General features: G+C 35.5%; 1 protein-coding gene across 2 annotated transcripts in view; it reads right to left on the bottom strand.

Moving 5' to 3' along the window:
* Positions 1-20,667, bottom strand: part of COX7B2 (cytochrome c oxidase subunit 7B2) — a 96,982-nt gene that overhangs the window by 50,721 nt on the left and 25,594 nt on the right. For both annotated transcript variants that reach the window (XM_045182970.1, XM_024573493.3), the window contains exon 3: positions 11,660-11,715. The gene's annotated coding sequence lies outside the window, so the exon portion shown is untranslated. The remainder of the gene's footprint in view (positions 1-11,659; positions 11,716-20,667) is intronic.

Below are 20,667 nucleotides of genomic sequence, written 5' to 3'. Positions count from 1 at the left end.
TGGAACTTCCATACCAACCCCCCCATTCTCTGGAGAAGGGAGAGGGACTGAAGTTGACTTAATAATGGATCACGGTGAAGCCTCCACAAAAATCTCAAAATTACAGAGTTTGGAGAGTTCCCAGGTTGGTGAGCATATCTGCCTGCCCAGAGGGAGGAACACCCAAAGTCCACAGGGACAGCAGCTACACCCTTCTAGACCTCTCCCTGCATTGCTCTTTGTATCTATTCATCTGGCTGTTCATTTTCATTCTTTATAATGTACTTTGTAATAAAACAGCAATGGTAAGTAAACTATTCCACTCTAGCATATTATCAAACATGAGGAGTGTGTTGTGGGAACCTCTGAGTAGTAGCAAAATCGGACAGAAGCTGTGAGTGACCTGGGGATCTACTACTTTTTAAATCAACTTCTGAAGCTGGGGGCAGTCCTCTGGGACTGAACCTTTAGCCTATGGGGTCTATGCTAACTCTGGTTAGTGTCAGAATTGAATTGAATTACAGGACACTGAGTTTATGCTGAAAAATTAAATCATGCTGGGAAAAAATAGCCCATACATTTGGTATCCAAAACAGTAATAGAGAGGAAACAGGTGAATTTTTCCTTTCCAGAAATCAGGTTGGGCAGAAGATAAACAAATACATTCTGGATATAATGAGTTTGAAGTGCCTAAGATTTAAAAGGAAATGTTCAAAAGGCAATGGTATTTGTTAAAGTAATGCTAACTGCTCTAACAGGAAAACCTTGGCATCTAAGTGGCTTCACACAAAATGTTTATTTCTTGCTCATGAAAAGCCTAGTCAGGGTGCACAATAGACGGGAGGGTCTTTTCTGCAGAACTTTGGGAGCTTTGGCCGAAAAGTTTCTACCGTCTTTAACACATGGCTCCCACTGCTTCTCTGGGCAGTGAGAGGCATACTCTTAAATACAAAGAATTCATAAGAAAAGTTGAAGTTTCAAAAGAGAGTAAAGAAAGAGTGGAGTCAAAATACAGACTACTAGAAATCATATACTTTTTGCACTAAGTTTCAGGAGAAAAACTCAAAAACACTAAACATAATGGAAAGGTTCAAGAAGGAAGAGGCAATAAATCTCATCAAATTATGAAGAGCAGGACAAAGTAGAGGAAGATGGAGAAAAACTGATCAGAATTGATAACTCTGAGATGATTATGTCATTTTATAATCATGTGAATTTAATAGCTCTTGGAGGAGAAACCATATGAAAAATGATGAAAGAATAAGTAAACTGTGAGAAACTTCTGTCCATGTAGATATAATCATTACAGATAACAGTTTAAGAAAAAAGAAGTGTGCACAAAAAAAAAAATGCTGAATGTTGAAGATATGTTGTTTGGTTGGTAAATTGGAATTCCATGAAAATATTTTCAGTTTGAAAATAAAAATCCAGTTCAAAAGAGGGGTAGAGATATGTAGCTATAAACTGTAGTCTAATAAGCAAGGTCCCAGGGAAGGTGAAGAAAAATTGGGAGAATAACAAATAAAATGTCTAAGAAATCTGGAAAAAGCAATTAGTGGACAAGAAAAATATACTCACAAAGAATATGTGACTTGTTTATGAAGAAAATATTAAAATGATTGAAAATAAAAATATGCAAAGATATATACATATTCTGGGATACTCAACATCATAAAAATCATTATTTCTAAGTCAAACTATAATGTAATATTATCCCAATTTTAAAACGCCAACAGGTGTTGTTTTGTTTTGGAGAGTTAGATATGCTGCTTCTAGAGTTCAGATGGTAAAATGAACAAGCCAAAAATTTGGGAAAAAAATTTGGGAAATGTATTTTAAAAGACAAGAAAAAATATGTGAATAGTAGTCTTCTCAAATGTTAAAATGTGTTCAGCTACAATAACTAAATCAGTGTAGTGCTAAGCATGAGTATATAATGTCAACAGCATAAAAAACTCTGAAAGTAAACGATCTGTTTGGAAGCTGTATATATGACAAAGGCGACATTGCAAATTCATGTGGAAAGATGGAATTTTTAAATGAAAGCTGTCAGGACAACTAGGTTGCCGGCCTGTATGCCTTGACCCATCTTTCTTTCAAAGCACTTCACTCTAACTGCTCTTCTAACCTTTTTCTTCTTCACCTTGATTGTGACTCTGCCTCACCAGTTCAGCAGCACAAATTCTCCATAACTCAAAAGACTTGGGTATATAAAATAAATGTCCATAAAGTTTCTAAAAGAAACCAGGAAAAAATTAAATAATCTCACTTAGAAGGATTCTGTTCACTAAACATAGATTTTTTTTTTCAAAAAGAAATGAATGGCAAAGTCCTACAGGCATATAATATCAAATGACAAGCAAAATACAAAAAATTAATGATGACCAATATTACAAGCAATGTACAAATCTCCAAATCCTTCAAAAAATCCGTCAAAAATGGGCAAGTATATAAACAATTAATTCATCAAAATGAAAATATGAATGATTCTTAAACGTGAACAAATTCTCAATCATAATAAGAGAAATAAAAGTCAAAAGTATAATGAAAACATCTGTTTCCCTCCTCAATAGATTGGTAAAGACTCCAGAAATCAAAAATACACTGTGTTGAAGGAGGATGATGTTAGGAAATGGGTGTTTTCACATACTGCTAGTGGAAATGACAGTGTAACTTACAGGAAAATTTGGAAGCATCTATCAAGATTAGAAATGCATGTGATTTCTACCTTAAGGTATATCTGCACACCAACACAATGGTATGTACGAAGCTCTTTGATGCAACATTGTTTATTACAGCAAAATTAGCAAACCAAATGATCCTCGACTTTGTAAACATCCTATGATGAAAGTGGATTCCTTTTACAATCATAAAAAAATGAAGTAACTGTTTTGAGATACACAAATACATCTTTTTTTCTCAACCACAGTTTACATTCAATACCATTCCGCACCAGGTTTTGATGCACATCAAAGTGGCTAGAAACCATGAACTCTACAGAGTGGTCCTGCTGCTGCCTCAAGCACCCACCTGGTCCCATACTCCATATCTCAACATTACTGACTATATCCTGTATGCTGTAATCGCGTCTCTGTGGCTATTCCGCAACTACAAATCTGCGCTGTTTAATACCTTCACCTTGTTCACCTAGACCCCAAAACCCCTCCCCTCTGACAGCTGTCAGTCTGTTCTATGCAACTGTGAGTCTGTTTCCTTTTTGTTTATTTTGTTCATTTAACTTCCACATATGAGTGAAATTATATGGTTTATTTTAGCCTATGTCAATTTCCTAAATTCTGTTTTACATACTTTCCCCAGACTAATGACTATTATGATGAAAGTGTCGATCTCTTCATTGTAAATTGAACTACTGAAAAATACATTTAATGAGTGAGATTTGAAATACACCTGTAGTCTTTTTTTTAATAAAATATGAATTGAAAACTTTGGTTATCTAGAATTTTCTGTATTCCATTAGTGACACAGAATGGCAAATGACACACATGCAAAAAATGGTATTAAAGAATTCTATTGCAAATAAATACACATTTTCATCTTAATCCCTTTATAGTACTATAGAAGGAGCAATCTGCTTCAGAGTAGAAGTTCCCAAATGCAAAAAAGATTCACTTATGATTGGTATTAAGGGAAAGAAGATAAGGACAGCATTACTTGAAGAGCATTTTCAACAATGATTGAATCACAAAGGAAAGTCAGCTCAACTTTGATCAAAGATCCAATTAATTAGAAAACTGTTCTCTAGGCATTCTATTTAACCATGTTTTTACTATGCTGAAATATAGTTATAAAAAATATCTGCACTACATTTTCCAAAACATTTTATTTCTTAACAGATCATATTTTCAGTAATGCCCACCACTGGTTATTTGGTTATCAGCTTTATTGATGCTTGAAGGCAGTTGTGAGTTTAGTAACCAACCTTAGAAAAAGATTTGAAGTTTTTCAAATTGTTCCTGGCTTCTAATTCATACTACATTAATCTGCTCAGCTCACTGTAACAAAATACCATGGGCCGTGTTGCTCAGACAACAGAAATCTCTTTCAGAGTCCTGGAGGCTGAAAGCCTGAGGTCAAAGTGCTGACAGAACCGGCTCCCAGTGAAAGCCCTCTCCCTGGCTTGCTGTGTTTCCTGTCTCATTGTGTCCTCGCACAGAGCTCCAGTCTCATCCTCTTCTTATACTGATTGTAGTTATACTTTTTCTAATAAGAATTTCATGGTGGGAGTTCCAACATCATGATCCCTCTAAAGTTAAGCCCCACCTCCTAATAAATCACACTGGAGGTCAGGATTTTAATACATGAACTTTAAGGAAACAAACATTCATCCCATAACACAGACTCTGCAATTATATTCAATATGAATTCAGCACAGAACTTTAAGCACATTTCCATGCATCATCTCATCATAACAACTGTCACTGTGCACAATATTACTGAATATTTTTTAATGTTCTCATATACTGCTATGCATGGAACTCACCTAGGGGACCCTGTGCAACACAAAAATGAAATATAACCCAAACATACAAGTATAGATATAAATGATTGAAAGCAATTAACTTGGCTTCTCTATATATGAAAACTATTGGCAAAAAAAAAACTCTTCCTGTATAAATAATCTTATGAGGATATTGAAAAGTTAAAAAACACCACTTTAAATCAAATTCCTTTGCAAATGCATAACTAATTCTTGATTATTATATGCCTCTGATCTCTTTTGGATCTCTAATGTAATCATCAAGTCATATTCATCAAATATTAATTGTTCACTGTAACCATACATTGGTTAATAAAAATCAAGAATGTATGATTTTGGGAATACAATTTACCACAAGGATGAGATGGAGCTCTTAGAAAAATAATGACAATTAAATACCCAAAAAGGGTTTTTTTTTTCTTTTGTAACATTCTGTTTCATGTGTTCTTATACTGCCTCATGCTGTTTGTTGTCAAATTTCAGAAATACCAAGTAACAAGGTAATGTATGGAGAAGAACAATAATAATAATAAGCCATTATTATTATTATTAAATGAAGAAAGGTAAAGGAGGTCAGAACTTCTCATTCTGAAAGACTGAGGTGGAAATATTACAAAGAATACACGAATAATGTAAACATGGGTAAATCCTAGAGGGCTAGAAAATAAATCTAGAAAACATTACCCTCTTTGAAAGTACATTACTATGTTTTACAGATGAAGCAAAGCAGCCTGCCAACTATTAGAAAAATAATTTCTAAAAAATTTATATAAATTTATACATACTAGATCAGCATCAAATTATGAAGGAAAGTTAAAAGGTAGAGTCACACCTCGTCAGCTTCAGAACTCGTCAAACACTGTACTGATCGCATTCTGACTAGAAAAAAATGTTTCAGCACTCAGCGCTGGCTTGGGAGTCAGCGCTTGCTAGAACTTGCATGACTCATGATGCTCCCTCCCCCCTCCCTACCCCCTGCAAGAGAAAATGCTTCATCGTTGGGTACTCTTCATTTAGGCACTTGTCACCAGTTCTGGGACAAATTAATGACAAGTACTGAGGTACCACTGTATGTAGGTCACATCTCTATTTTATGGCATTTGATATCATTCAAAATAATTATGCTGCCTTAGAGGTAGCATTTTCAAAATAAAAAATCATGAATGAACTACTTATGTGTCTTACATTGAAAATAACTTAGATAATTTATAATACTATATTATACATTATGTTATAATACATGATCTAACATAGAAAATATGGAAAAATTCAAACAATACAATATTTCAAGAAACCACTCAAGTCAAATTTAGTTAGGTGAGTTAATTAGCATTCCTTATTAGATGAAGAGTGTAAATGGAATATGGTCATAGAAGTCAAAACACCTGTTATCTATGTTAGTTGCTCTCCATTTTATAAGGAAGATCGGACCTGTGTCATAGAAGATTATCTATAATTCTCTATCAGACCTCAGCGGTCATACATTAAAGCATGTCTTAGTTCATTATCCCTGCATAGAGGACAAGTAAGGAGTATCTTGTGATCGCACAGACATGTATTGATGCTTTATTGGTATTCATGGCTTCCCTCAAGTCTGTGGTAGCCTGGAGATGCTAAGCCCTTATCATTCAAACCTGGATCACTGGCAGCTTTCCTTTCATTTCACCTGGGAAAACCCCAAGTGTCACAGCTGGAAGAAATGGTAATATGCTCAAATTTCCCTCTATTCCTTATCCCAAGTGCTGACAATTCTGAATGGCATCTGGCCCAGTCCCAGAAATTTTATTCCACGTTGATTTTTCCTTTCCTTTTTTTTTTTCATTTCAAAATCTGTACCCAAAATATCACAAGATCAAGTACTGAAAGCAATGCCAATGTCCCTGGACCCTCTTTTTGAATCAGGTTTCTAGAGCATTTAGTGCTTTTTTAAAAACATCAACTGATTATAATTTTTATGCTTTATTTTGAGACCACTTTCTCATTTTAACTCCTTTGAGTCTCTATGATTTTATAAATAGTGTCCTTATTACGGTCTGCTTCTGGCTTTCCCCACAGACGCTGTCAAAAGTACAGGAGAAGAGCAGCCTATTTTTGTGCTCTCTTCAAGAGCTTTGTTCCCTAGCCCTCTGTCATTTTGAGTTTGTTTCAGGGCTGCGGGCTGCCGGATGTTTTGATGTCTCTCTCCACTAACTAACTTGCTTTTCCACCTCTGAGCTGCAGTTTCTTGTTTACTGCCTTCCTGGTTACAGTTCTTGGCTTTCTGCTTTAGTCTGTGTGTCAACAGAAATCTCAGCAACTTCCTGTGTCATTTCTTGCCCCTCCTTCTCCACAGATTGCTTTTCACCAATTTGTCTTTTCAAAGACAGCCTGTCAGCAGTTCAAAGTGTGGATTCTATCTCTGGTCTCCTAGGCTGTTCATTTTAATTATTAGTAAGAGGCAGCAAGGCTGACATAAAAGTTAAGGGACCACCTACACTGTGTCATTGAAAAGGCACAAGGATCAAGGCCTGTTCAGAGTGCCTGAAATTCCAAACGAGAGACTTCCGTCTCTGACTTCAAAAATTTTAATATTTTAGGAGAGCTTACTCAAATTGCAAATACTCTTTTCTGGTTACACTTTGATTATCTGCATACACTAGAGTGTTGCTTATCCTATTATATACCTTATTTTGTATTGTACATTGTAATTAATTTTATGTTTCTATGCCCACCGCATGAGACCGTCAGCCATCTACATAGGAATAGTGTTCCAGTCCCTGTATCTTAGGACCTAGGAAAGTACATGGTGACAGCAGGTCTAAATCCATGGTTGTTGAGTCAACAAACATAAAATACAAGTGGAGATGTCAGAAACTTACACTTCTAATGAATTCATTTTAACTGTAATACTAACAAGTAATAATTAGAAAATTGAGTCAGTCAATGAAACAGAAAATCCAAGTAACAATGGCTTAAATATGACATAGTGAATTGTTCTCATGTAATGAGAAGTCCAAAGGAAGGAAATTACTGGTAATCGATTTGGAAGTTCAAGGATATCATCACTGAACTCTCAGTAACATCTTAGCCTTTTAATGCTGCAAGATAGCTGCTCCAGTTCCAGCCACCATGTGTGAGTTTCAAGAATGGGAAAGGGCCAGAAGGACGATAAGGCGACATCTATATCAAGAAAGCAAAACCTTCCCAGATAGTCTATCAGATTTCTCTTTATATTTCACTGGACATAATTATGGTAAATTGTCTCCCATAGCAACAAGAAGGATGAGAAAATGGGGGGTATATATTTTCTCTTTTGCTTTCCCTTTCTCTGTCTTTTCTTTGCCTGCAACAATATCGGGACTTCTCAAATAAGGAGAGGAAAATGAATTATCGAGTGAATCACAATAAATCTGTCACAGAGGGGTACTGAGTATATGAATACTGGGAAAGTCAATGTAAATGAAAATGTAAATGTAAGAGAGTCAGTGTAAATGAGAGAGCATATGATGTCAACTAACGGTTGCCTCACCATCCTGCCCTGTAAGGCTGACAGGGATCAGGCATTTTGATCTATAAACTTCAGAGCCTGATTGAGGCACAGGCTTCACAGGAATTCTAATCCCATCCAGCTTCCTCATGGGCTTCATAAATAAAGTTTTCCCAAGCATTTTCTATGTGGCTGGCACTGTGATACAAAGAGTAATATAACACAATACTTGCCTTCATAGGCCCACTTTAAACCGAGTTTTGCAGTGACAGAACTGAGCACAGGATTTTGCAGTGCTAAAGAGGCACTAACTCGGACTGCATGTGTCCTTGGGGAGTGGGAGTTTGGTTGGGAAAGAATTGTCCTACAAGCAAATGGAGCACACCATGTGTGCAGAAGGATGCTAGTGGCACACAGCATTAGTGCATAAAGGCACAAGAATGGAAAGTAAAAAGAATTCTGGGATGTATAATTTTTTTTAGTGGCACAAATTACAGAATGAAAAGAGTGATGACAATGGTAGTGAGGTAAATTACAAGAGAGGTAAGCAAGAACCAAAGGATTATTTTCAACAAAAAAAGGCACTGAATGGATTTAAGCTGTTATTAGTTCTCAACTTTAGGAAAATTATCCTGTCCCACTGAGAAAAAATTATTGGAGAGAAGTAACATCTCCATTGGATGGAGGTAACATTGGAGAGAGAACTCAGTTAAAGGACTATTCCAATTGTTCAAGTGAAAAATGAAGGCCTAACCCCAAAAATCAGAGGATTTGGAAAAATAGGGACTGATTCCACAGACATTACATAAGTATAAGTTAAAGAACACATTCAAGAAATATTGTTTGTGTGTGGTGGGCAGGCATGGGGAACAAGTGTAGAGATGGGGCAAACAATAAGAGAGGAAATCTAAGATGACTCCTATTGCTTCATTCATTCATTAATTCAATGATAATTGAGCCAACCTTCCTGAGAATAGTGTGTGTTTGGGGTAATGTGCCACCTAAGTAAGATATAATCATACACGTACTTGTTCATATTTATGCCTATACATCTAATCCAAGAATAACAGGAGACAACCTCAACTTTCAAGAAAGCAGTCATTCAGCCATTGAAACTGATGCCGCTGAACCAAGTGGTGCTCAATGTACTCTTGAATCATGGCTGAACAACCTACTTCCTAGAGCAAATCTCAAGCACCAAGGGAATAATATGAAACATCAGACTTTACAAGCAAAACACAGGCCTGATCCTACAATGTTTCCATGAATCATTAACAAAATGAGAAACTTATTACATTGGCCTCTATAGCAATTGAAGAATAAAAGCTATTATCTAAAATATCAGGAAAAATTCTTAAAATCATAAGGAAAATAATGCAGGGTTTACAGAGCCTATGCAAGTAATTGAATATTTGAATAGAATAGCAAGGCAAGTAAGAAGAGAATATGGCTCCAGGTCCAGAGAAAACCAACAGAAATGGTTAGTAGCATGCAACAGTTTCTATAATTAGCCTTTTATTACCCTGCTTTTATATTTTGCATAAAGGTGACTTAAGGTTCACTAACCCAATGGTCCTTGTCACTGCTGTTACCAGCTCAACCACACTACTAACAAGGAATTTCTTAATGCACTGCCTGGAATGAAAAAATTATATAAAATAAATGCCCAAAGTCATTCTGGTTTCTGGACAAAAAGAACATCGCTATTAACGGATCTACCTCCACTTTTTCAAAAGATTTGTTTCTCTGTGTTTATGCATTAGGAAATTATTTGACCTTAAGAACAATGAAAACAACAACCTTGAGTAAGCAGAAGAAATGAGTAAGTATAATTAAAACAAATAAATTGCAGAGTGGTTATGAGTTTACTTTATGTTAGAAAGACCTTGATTAGAATCTTGGCTTTTGCACTTACCAGGTTTCTTAATGTTTCTAAGGCTTATCAATAAAATAGAAATCCTAGCACCTAGTTCACAGAATTGTGAAAGTAAATGTTCATGAGGCACCCAGCCCCAAATCTGACCTAAGGTAAGTCTTAAATACGTATTAACGCAGAGAATGAGTTCACAATATTCTGTGAAGTAGGATTTGCATTTCCGTTTTACAGAAGAGACTGAAGCTCTGAGAAGGTCAGTGACTGGTCCAGGGTCATGGTGCTAGTAACTATGAGAACGAGGAATCAAACACATCTGCTATGATAGGCTCATTGCTCTGATTTTTTGTTTGTTTTCTACATTTTAGAAGATATCCTTTCCACAAGCCAGGATTTAATATAAATATTGTGCTTAATGTGAGGCTTCAGAGTTAAATGAAAGAGCATACAGAAGAAAATGAAAGTAAATTCAGTCTACTGCAAACAGCTCAGTATTATAAATCAGCAAATGATCACGTTTAGAACATAGAACCTATGCTAAACAGTTACAACTATCAAGATAATTCAGTGTGGAGAAGAGACAGCAAAGGGAAATATAATTTCAATAATAAAATTTACAGGAATGTAGTTTAAAATATTATGCACACTTTCACTTTGTAAAGATAGTTTAATGGTTCCTAAAGAACTAAAACTTAAATGCAAGGAAAAATGACAGTTATGAAATAGGTACTCTGCTGCCAGTGTTGAATGAGAATCTGTGGGGGTGGGGGTCATTTACAGGATAGATAAGAACTCTATTTATGATTAAGGAACAGATTACATTATTTTTGCAAGTTCTGTGGCTATGGGGGGCTGCTGGGTTGTAAGAAATCGTCAAAGCTTGAATTATCTTTTTCACACCATGAATATTTCAAAAACAAAATGTAATGTCTGAATTTTCATGTTTAATTATTAAAGTGTCCATGAGTTTACCAAAAAAGAAACCATTCACAGCAATTTGTCACTTAACAACGTTATTACTAAGTTGATTATCCTGTAATATTTTGACTCAGTATATAATTTCACATTTACTATGTAACAGTATTTGTTATTAACTTAAAAAAGATTTGAAACTATGTATTCCCAAATTCTGCTTTCAAGCTGACCATTGATTACAGCTACACCAATGGATAAAGGCAAGAAAAAAATTTACTTATATTTATAGATAGTCACACACCATACTAACCAAATCAAACTAGCATTAACAAAGTGCCCATCACCATCTAACAGCAAAATGAGATTCTAAAAACAATGTCTAAATTTCTCATAAACATGATTTCTCATAAACATATGGTGTGATTGTATTCACACCAGGGGGCGATCTTAACACTGAAATGATGGATGACATTTTACAACACATGGTGTTTCAGCTGGCCAAATTGAAAGGTTTTTCTAAGCATGTAGTACTTTCATCAAGTGCTCATCTCCAAAATATTTGTTAGCAATACACACTCTTTTGCATTCAACTGTTTACCTTAAAACTATCTTTAGGTGTACCAAGTAAAACATTTTCTGCTGATACCAAGTATCTTATTTTGGAAACATTTTCCTATTTAGCCTGGTATCTGTCTTACTCTTTCTGTTGTTGGGATAATTCTGAATAATAGATTGCTTAAGAGTACATACTACTTTTAAAAATGGTCTCATTGTCAATTTTACTTTTTACAAAATTTCCTACCAGAACTTCAACTTTCTTTTTCTTTCATTAAAAAAAAAGGAAGGATTTTGAAAGTCATCCAAAATTGAAATTTATAGTGAAATTCTAATCTGGACAGTATGGGCCTTTTTCATATTTTCTCATTACCTGGTAGAAATTCTGAGGTTCAAATGCTCTCTTCCAAAATTTCAAGATTCGGATTCCTAAAAATATAATTAGAAAATCAGTGTGAGAATTCAAGAAAATAGAAAAAGACAAAAGGTAAGTGTGGGCTAAATTACTCACACATGCTCACACATGCAGGTGAATTACAAATGATGTCTGCTTAATAAACTTAACACATAACAAAGTTGCAAGGAAAGAAGCACAAGTATGTGAAAAGAAGAGGACGGAGCTACGAGTCTGTCTACAGTGGTAAAGAATGAGTTTATAAACTTGTCTCAAGCAATGTAGATGAGATAACTTTTTTTCTATCAACTGCCTCCATGAGATACCCTCTACCTATGCCTAAACTCCAACAGGGATGGTTCTAGCCAAGGTTCACCCCTCTACTGTCTGGGCCCTAAATCAAGTTAACAAGCATATGAATGTCTCAAATCCTGATGATAGAAAAAATACATTTTATAACAAGAGTAATGGTATAAAGTAAAAATGTCCCTAGAGAAAATAATACATTTATGAACTATTTTAGACCAAAATGTACATGAATGATGGAAAGTCATACCTATCTAGAAACATATTTTAACAGTTTTTGAGGATGTAGGGAAAAAGGAAGGAAGAAACACAGGATGAAAAGAAGATGCACCACAGAGGAGAAAACTTCACAGAAAGAGTACAAAGGCTGTCCAGAAAAAGTCCACCCACTGTTAATATAACGGGAACGGTTTGTGCGACATCGATGTAACTTGGCAGCCAAGGAGGGTGGCCTGGAAGGTGCATGTGTGAACAATGATGACTTCACTGTACTAGTTGGTGGAGTTGGTAGATGCCATTGAAATGAGCACTGTGTGGCTGTCACATTCAAAATAACTGAGCAAACAGAGCAACAAATCTGCATCAAATTTTGTGTTAAGCTGAACATTCCTCCACAGAAACTATTAGGATGACTCATAAGGCCACAGCTGTGGGTAACTGGTAACTGGCAGCTATTATCATGGCAATGTGCCTGCTCATACATCACATCTGGTGCAGTTTTTTGGTGAGACCTCAAATCACCCAGGTGACTCAGCCCCACTACAGACCAGATTTGTCACCCTGCGACTTCTGGCTTTTCCCAAAACTAAAATCACCTTTGAAAATGACGAGATTTCAGACTGTAGATGAGATTTAAGAAAATATGACAGGGCAGCTGATGGTGGTTGGGAGAACTGTGTGAGGTCCCAAGGTACCTACTTTGAAGGAGACTGAGGTGTCATTGTCTTATGTACAATGTTTCTTGGATCTTGTGCAATAAATGTCTATTTTTCAAATCGCATGGCTGGATACTTTCTGGACAGACCTCATACGTTAGCAGAAGAGTCTACTGACTACACCATCATCTGTGTTACACCTGGGCCTTTAGAGTGAAACAAGTACTGAGAGGTTCATTAAGGCAAATGCAGCCTTGAATGGTGAGAGGCAACATCTCATAGGAAGCAATTTGGTACATGGTAACAGCTATGTAAGTTTTTATCAACAGCAAACTCAGAGAGCAGTGGTATTTGGTTTCCACGTGATTCATCCTGTTAGAAGCAGGCTCTGAGCCAGTTGCTAAAAATTGCAGATAGACTGTACTCCCCATTAGGACTGGAATGACTGCCAGAGAGCCACCAAGTGACCTATATTTTAAATCAGGTCTAGTGCCACCTGAATGTAAAGACAGTAACCAAGAAATGGCAATTTTTTAAAAAGGTTTGATAAATTGTATGTTGGGTATGAGAGAATAGGAAGAGTCAAGGATGGCACAAAGGTTTTTGATCTGAGCAACTGAAAGGATAGGTTGCCATTAAGCGGGACTGGGAAAATGGAAAAAGCAGATTTCTGGGGTAAATAATTATGTTGACTTTGGATATGTAAATTTGGAGATGTCCATTAGACACACCTAAGTGGAGCATATAAACATTTGAGTGACTGTATTAGTGTGGAGTTTAAATATGGAGATCAAGCTCTAAATATAAAAGTCAAGCATTGTCCACCCATTGATAGTATTTAAATCCATGAGATACAAGTGAGTGCAGACAGAGAAGAGATATAGCAAAAGACTACCCCAGGATAGGTAGACTCCTTGGTGGCTCCATCATTCCTGCCTCCTGGTTGTTGTGTCCTTGTATGAATCACATTCTCTGCTGTGTAGGCAGGACCTGTAACTGGTTTCTGACCAATGGACTATGTGACAGGATACATATGAAATACACTGTGTGATCACATTATTACATAAGACCACAGCATCCATCTTGCTGGAGATTTCCTTCACTAGCTGACTTTTGTGAAGCAAACACCTGTGTTAAAGAATACACTTGGCAAAGAACTAAAGAGCAGTTTCTACCTGGCATCTTGTAACGTCTCCAACCTCCAGCCAACAAGAAAACAAAGGCCTCCCTACTACAGCCACAAGAAAATAAATTCTGCCAACAACCTGAGCAAGCTTGAAAATAAACGCTTCCATAGTCAAGCACTCAAATGATACCCCAAGCACCAGGTGACACCACGACTGCATCTTGGAGAAGACCCAGTTAAGCTGTACCCAGACTTTTAATCCAAAGAAACTCTGAAATAAAAAGTATTATTTGGAATCACCAAACTTGTGGTAAATTGTTATGAACCATCAGAAAAGTAATGCAAGCCCCGGGTTACTACAATATTTAGAGGCCAAGGAGATACGGAAGAGCCAGGAAAAAAGACCAAGAAAGAGAGGCCAGGGAGGTAAGAGGAAAGCCAAAAGGAAGACACTCCTCTGAGAGGCTTGTCTTCAGCTTCCTCAGTGAAATCTGAAAGAGATAATAAAGAGAAAAGGGAAAGTTGAGTCTGCTGACATATAGGTAATATTGATTGAACAGGACTTGAGAAAGCAAGTGGAAACATCCCCATTTCAACCTTTGGGTCCTCAACTGTGCCCCTTCCTAGGAGAAAGCGATAAAAGGCAGTGATTCTGTATGGAAATTACTAGATGCCAGAAAGGGTTCAGTTCTTTCTGCTCTAGATGTCATTCACTAACAATACTAGTCCATGCACTCAAAGAGTTAGAGCCGTTTTTTAGCAAGGATGAATTTCCCTGAAGGTTTTTTTGAGACAGAGGGAACTTGTAATCTAGCCAGCTAACAGGTAATGACCATTAAAACAGAAAAGAGAAGCCAGGTTAGTCACCTTCATTCCAGCCTCCTTAGGAGGAGGAAGAGGTAAAACACGAAGTGAAGTAAGTGACGTACAATGCCGCTAGGCTCCTGGGACACCCAATTAGTGCCAGAGTTGTGTCACTTTACTATTTATAAGATTCTGAAAGTTGGGATTTCAAAACTGTCTAATACTTAATAAAAGTCAGCTCATTTTAATTACTAAATTTTTCATTTGTTATTAGACATGTTTGTATTGGCGTTTAATTCACTTTTTAATCAATGCAACCAAATCTAATAAGCGTGCATTATGTGCAAGGTTCTGAATTGACTAGGTATAACTCAGGGAAAGATGCTGCCCTGCTGCTTTTCACCTATAATTTGTATGCAAATAAAGCACTATGACACAATACAAGACTCTATTATGCCCTAATGTGATTAGTATTCTGCTTTTATCTAGAGTGATCTAGAGTGAGCATTCTCTTTTCCTAAAATGCATTCAAATCGTTTTTCTCCCATTCACTCAATGAAGTTGTATTGAGCATCGAGTTACATAGAGGGGCAAATTGGATAAATAATGGACAAGTATTTAAAGTTCCTGTTTTAGGAATCTATCCATTTTGTCCAGATTGCTCAATTTGTTGATATATAGTTTGTTCATAATATTTTCTTACAATCCTTAGTATATTTGATGTCAGGTGTTACTTCTCTTTCATTTAGGATTTAATTTATTTGGGTCCTCTCTCTTTTTTTCTTGATGAGTCCAATTAAAAGTTCGTCAGCCTTGTTTATCTTCACAAAGAATCAGCTCTTGCTTACTCTAATCTTTTTACTGTGTTTTAGAGCCTATTTGGTTTATTTCTGCTCTGATCTTTATTATTTCCTTCCTTTTATCCACTTTGGGCTTTGTTGTTTTTTTTCAAGTTCCTTTACATATAAAGTTTGATTGTTTATTCTAGATTTTTCTTGTTTCTTGACATAGGCCTATGATGCTATGAATTTCCCTCTTAAGACTGCTTTTGCTGTGTCTACAGATTCTGGCTTGTTGTGTTCTCAACCCAATAAATTCAATAGAAAGGAAAAAATATTTTCCTTTTAATGTTAATTAACCCAAAATTGAAAATAAAATCTTAAATTAAAAATAATAATAAAGTTCCTGTTTTATAAGAATATTATCCAGTATGTGTCCCTTTTCCTTTATGTCCTCAATATTCTTTGTGTGTGTGCGTGAATGTATACAATTGACCTTTGAACAACATAGGGGTAAGGACTGTCAACACCCAAACAGTTGAAAAACTGAGTATAAACTCTGACTCCTCAAAACAGTTAACTGCAGTTGGCTGGCCCTCAGGATCCGCAGGGGACTGGTTCTGGGACTCCCTGCAGTTACACAGATTTGCAGATGTTCAAGTCCCTATATAATATAATGTGGAACAGTGCATATAGGCTGCCCTTCATATCCATGGATTTTGTTTTAGATCAGTGGTTAGTTGAATCCATGAATGAAAACCCCTCAAATACCGACAGCCAATAGTATTTATTTTAAAAATCTACATATAAGTTGACCCATGCAGTTCAAACCTGTGTTGTTCAAGGCTCAGTGTTGTGTGTGTGTGTGTGTGCTTAACCTAGCAACACTGCTCTGCCTCTTGCACCATCAATCAGCTTTTCCCCAATTTTGCTCCATCAAAATGCTAAAAGATAAAATAAATTGCTCTGTTTCAGTTTGTTATGTTTAGCATTATTAATTATTCTCAGTAAAGTCTTGGCATTGTTAGGCAAAGAAAAGTATAAGACTAAATCATGGCATGGAGAAATTTTCAACTTATGTTATTATTAATAGCTTTTCTATTCATCTTTTTCCTGCCTATCCTCACTTGAATATAAACTCCTCCATGAAAGAGATTCTTATTAGCTTTTCACTGATACACCTTTTAGCACACAGTATGTGCTCAATATGCATTATTTGATTGATTAGTCACTACTAAAATAATTGAAGTAGCTTACATAAAAATTAAAATCACAGTAGTTCCTCAAATAGCATCATTTTATTCCAAATCATTTTGTTATAATGTTGGTGAGAAAAAAATTGATTCCAGGCTGGAACCACTGTCTGTGTGGAGTTTGCATGTTCTCCCCATGTCTGTGTGGATTTTCTCTTAGTACTCCACCTTCCTCCCATACCCAAAGAGGTAGGTACACAGGAGAATTAGCATGTTTAAATTGCTCTGTGATGACTGTGTGTGTGTGTGTGAGTGCACCCTGTGATGAAAGGGCATCCTGTCAAGAGTGGGTTCTACTCTGGCTCGGTGGCTCAGTTAATTGGAGCTATATCCCACACACCAAAAGGCTGCATATTTGATTCCTGGTCAGGGTACATAACTAAGTTGTGGGTTCAATCCCCAGTTGTGGCATGTACAAGATGCAACCAATTGATGTTTCTCGCTCACAACAACGTTTTATTCTCTCTCTCTCTCTCAAATCAATGAACATATCCTTGAGTGAGAATTTTTTTAAAAAGCCCTGGCCATTGTGGCTCAGTTGGTTTGAGCATTGTCCTATAACCTAAAGGTTGCAGGTTAGATTCCCAGTCAGAGCACATAACTAGGTTGTGGGTTCCATCCCCACTCAGGGAATGTATGAGAGGCAACCAATTGATGCTTCTCACTCACATTGATGCTTCTCTCTCTCCCTACCTCTTTAAGATGTCCTCAGGTGAGGATTAAAAAAAAGTGGGTATCCTTGTGCCCTAAGCTGCAGGGATAGTCTCTGGCCACCCATGAATAAGTGGGTTGGAAAATATTTATTTTACTTGTATCTTTCTTAAATGTATGTATACCTCACATTTACAGTACTTTGTTCATAAATTTGTTAATGAGTCAACAATATATATTAAATAGATGTCTTTAAACAGAAACACACATTAAACAAGGCTACATATATACTGATTGGTTCATGGAAATACTGTGAACAGAGATTCAAAGGAAGCCAATCCTGTTTTCCCCTAGTGGTAATAATTTGCTTTCTCTAGCTCATTAATGGTGATGACTTCATAGATCACAATTATTTTGAATAACAAAAATAGACTGTATTCTTCATCATTATATATATTAAAACAATGATTTTACATTGATACCTCCGATTCTAATCCAATACCATAGGACTCATTTTAGCCTCCTCACCTTTTCTTACTTATACTTCTTTCTGCAACTGGGACAAACCCGTATCTCATTATCTAAAAGATATTTATTTGTTAAAATGTAGTATATACATAAAAATTTTAGTATACATAGTGTATGTATAAAACATATGCTGTGTTAACCCAATCCTGTTAGAAATACTTTTACTAGCTACATTTATGTACAACATTTTGTCTTTAGCCATAAAGCATTCAGTCAAGTTTGTGTTTTTCATAGTAATTTCAATTAGCTATTTTTATCCCTACTTTATTTAGTGTGGTTACATTATTCATTTATAATACAGTTTTATTTTTTAAACTTTGGATTGTATTATTGCTTTCCCCATTTCCTTAGGTGTTTTAATTGCACATTTGTTTATTTGGGGGATATAGAAAACATTACTATTAATTCCAAAGTCAGAGTTATACAAAAAGTTATAGAAGTGTCCTTAATGATATATTTTATTTCAACTGATTCTGTGTTATTTACAAATTGTGAATTTAAATGTTTTCCATTTCAATTCTAAAACAAGTATGTTACATGAAGTTCTATGTAATTACAGGTTTTCATTCAAATGGAATGAGAAAACTGAAAAATAAAATAATCAAATGCCTTATTTGTAGGTAATTCAAATGAACTTTTCCTCTTTAAAACTATTTTAATCACATAAATCACAAAAAAGCAAGATATGCTGAATAGAATGTAGCGATTATTTTTAAATTTAGACCACTAATTAAAATGTTAGTTCCCGTCAATAGGTATCAACATACAGCTTTTTAGGTTTTTCACATTTACTTTAAGATAACTAGATACCTAAAACATTGAGTTTTTAAAATTATTATTGACCTAATAGGTTGAATTTTTATGATAAAAATTGATTTTTATAAAAGATGTTTGGATGGAAGGAGAAAAAACTATGTTAGTGGTATGTCACCTAAAGTTTAGTCTTGGTTCTTCTTAATTATCAACTCTCAGAGAAATATGTACAAATTAAAACCACAATGAGATATCATCACACCTGTCAGAATGGCTATCATCAACAAATCAACAAACAAGTGTTGGCAAAGATGTGGAGAAAGGGGAACTCTTTTGCACTGTTGGTGGGAATGCAGATTGGTGCAGCCACTGTGGAAAGAAGTATAGAGATACCTCAAAAAATTAAAACTGGATCTGCCCTTTGACCCAGCAATCCCACTTTCAGGAATATATCCAAAGAAACCCAAAACACTAATTCAAAAGAACATAAGCACCCCTATGTTCATTGCAGCATTATTTATAATTGCCAAGATATGGAGGCAGCCCAAGTGTCCATCAGTAGGTGAGTGAATAAAACAACTATGGAATATTTACAGAGTGGAATACTACTCAGCTATAAAAAAGGAGAAAATCTTACCCTTTGCAACAGTATGGATGGACCTACAGAACATTATGCTAAGTGAAAGGAGCCAAAGAAAGACAAATACCAAACGATTTCACTCATATGTGGAATCAAACGAACAAACTGAACCAAACAAGCAAAATGAGACAGACTCAGAGAGAGTAGGATGACAGCTAAGGCAGGCGGGATATTGGGGGTGGAGGGACTAAGCAAAAAGGAAAAAGGACTCATGGGCATGGACAACAGTGTGATGATTATGGGGAGGCACAGAGTATAAAGGGACTAAATGGTAATGGAAAAATACATAATGAAAGACCTATCAGTTTAGTTTTTCTTTCACATAATTGTATCTATAATATTTTAAAAGTATTACTAAATTTAGTAAAATCTCTGCAACAAAATAATACAGGATATTTCTCTTCACAGTATATATGGAAGAATGTCTTAGTATAGATTCTAGGAAAATTCTAACAGTACACAGTAGTCAAGATACCTGGCAGATGTGAGAATATTAACAGGTAAATTCTACGCTTGCTCTATCCAAGATAACGGCCATGAGCCATAAGTGGCTATTTAAATTTAAATTAGTTAAAATAAAATAACTTCATTTAATGAGGCAGGCATTTCCATCATTGCAGAAAGTTCTATTGCATAGTGTTGTTCTACACTGTAAATTCCATGAGGCTAGTGGCTATTTTTCCTGTGCCAGCACAGTGCCTTAACAAACAGTAATCACTCAAAACATATCTGTGAAAGGAACAACTAAGTGTAAGTTAGTATCAGGAACAAAATCTGTCAATAAATAACAACAGATGTTTATTATAAAATTTTATAAGACATTGTAAATAACTTGTATATGCAATAACATGCAGTCATCAAAATAATAATATTCTTACGATGGAATATTATAAAGCCAACTAAGAAGTATAGAGAAAAATTAATTACTTGGAGAGACAGTCATGTTCCATAGTAAAGTCAAATAAGTCATAGTAATATTTTAATAAGAAATAATTATGAAACTATAAATATCAAGAGTTAGTGAAATCTAGTTATTTGATTATATTTTTTCATTTTATCAATTTGCTCTTTTTAAAGCTTTTATATTATTGTGTTCTACTTTTCTCATACGAAAATGAAAGAAAAATGTGTGTTGTTTGTTTTTAAAGTTCATACATGTAACTTATAAAGCCTACATCTAGGATTGATTCCTAAAGAAATTAAGAAATATTGCTTAGCAAAAATAATTATATGTTTTACTTCATTACTAAAAAATCAAAGTTTTCTCTATAA

The sequence above is a fragment of the Desmodus rotundus genome, chromosome 4, assembly GCF_022682495.2.
Source record: "Desmodus rotundus isolate HL8 chromosome 4, HLdesRot8A.1, whole genome shotgun sequence".
In the NCBI taxonomy this organism is placed as follows: domain Eukaryota; kingdom Metazoa; phylum Chordata; class Mammalia; order Chiroptera; family Phyllostomidae; genus Desmodus; species Desmodus rotundus.
The sequence above is the reverse complement of the archived record's forward strand: the minus strand, read 5'-3'. Positions and strand labels throughout refer to the sequence as shown.